We start from the raw sequence: 1,730 nt of genomic DNA, 5'->3' as shown, positions 1-1,730 counted from the left end.
GCTAAATCAGGAAGCTTTGCCGCTTGCTTGCTCTATCAAATTCTGTCATCATGGTATTGCATTCCTTTCATTCTTCTACTTAGAAACATAGTCCACAGCAAGTCAGGGTGAGACTGCACAGGAGAGCGAGACAACATGGTTACACATGAGTGCAAAAACCTCAGGCCGAAGACCTCACTGGCATCTGGAGGACGATGGGAGCGAAGATGCTGCACCACATACACGAAGGGAGTCACCCAGGGGCTCAGCACGTGTTTCTCGCCCCAGGGAGGAAGGAGACACTGAATGCAGGGGACAGAGAGGAACGCTGGCTTGCTTCAGTGTGGCCACAACACACACACACACACACACACACACACACACACACACACACTCATGTGGGGGCACACTGGGGGTCCAGTCTTGCTCCACCTGTTTGCTGGGCAGTTTACGTTGCATATGAGTCAGCTTCCTCACCTTAAAACAGGTATAATAACACACACACACACACCTTGCAGGGTTAGTGTTGTGAGTACAGGAGGCAGTTTTTGTAAAGTGTCTTCCGTGGGCCTTTCACACTGAAGATACTCTGTAAATGGTCATTATTGCCCCACGTCCCTCCAGGCTGCTGCGAGACTTCGGGCTTGGCTCTTAGAAACGTAACCCTTGCCCCATATTAAGAGCTGAAATTAATAGGAATATTCTTTCTTCGTAAACTCCAGTATTACCAAGAGGTAGCTTGGTAACAAAAAATACCATTGTGGTGCCAAAGTAATTAGTTACCAATTTGTTTAAGTGACCCTAAGCTAATTAATAAACATGCCAATTAAAAACATGCATATAAGAGATATACCATTTAAAGTACAATTGGACATACTGTCCTATTTTTCGTAACTTGTGAATTCCTTGTTTGCACATTTTTTGGTGAGATCACAGCTGGGGCGGCCAGAAGCAGACAGACAAATGTAAAATTAAATAAATTCTCTGCAAAAACATGGCCAGGCCTTTGGACTCGGTTCCCTCTTAAGTACCGGGTAGCATTAAGTTTCAGAAATCACCCATTTCAGACTGTTGATGTTTTCAGGCCCCACCAAGGCACGTCACCAGGGCTGCCCTGGACGGAGGGGCTCCCTGCCAGGTGGGCGTTGGGGGGGGGCGTGGCCCAGGCGTCAGCCCCGCCGCCTCACCTGCTGCCTGCTCATCTCTAACTCTGGGTGGTACCCGCCCCGGCCCGCCCGTAACCGACCCCAGTCCTCACCACGGTCTGCTTCCCCACCTTTGTGACCGCTCACCGTTGCCTAGCAACTGCCGCCTCCGCAGTCATCCCCCCCCTCCCCCCAGTGCGCATGCTCAAGGGCCAGTCTCGCCAGTGACAAGTTCTGGACCTGGCCTGGGGCGCTCCCCCTCTGCACACGACTACTCTGCGCATGCTCGCCGGCCCCGCGCACAGAGCCGCACCGCGCATGCCCCACTGGCCGGGGCTGTGTGGTGGGGCCCTGACTGCAGGAGTGCTTCTAGGGGCCCTTCGGGTTTTCTCTTGGGCCTGTGCTGGGAGGTCACTGGCTTCTTGGATCTGCAGTTTTCAGGACATTTGACGAAACTTAAGACATTTATTTTTATTTTTTAAATATGTTTTTACTGACTTTAGAGAGAGGGAGAGGGAGAGAGAGAACATTGATGAGAGAAACTTCAATGGGCTGCCTTCTGCACCCCGGTCGAGCCTGCTACCCAGGCATGTGCCATGACCAGGA

This window comes from Cnephaeus nilssonii (assembly GCF_951640355.1).
Source record: "Cnephaeus nilssonii genome assembly, chromosome: 12".
In the NCBI taxonomy this organism is placed as follows: domain Eukaryota; kingdom Metazoa; phylum Chordata; class Mammalia; order Chiroptera; family Vespertilionidae; genus Cnephaeus; species Cnephaeus nilssonii.
Note: the sequence above shows the minus strand (reverse complement) of the source record.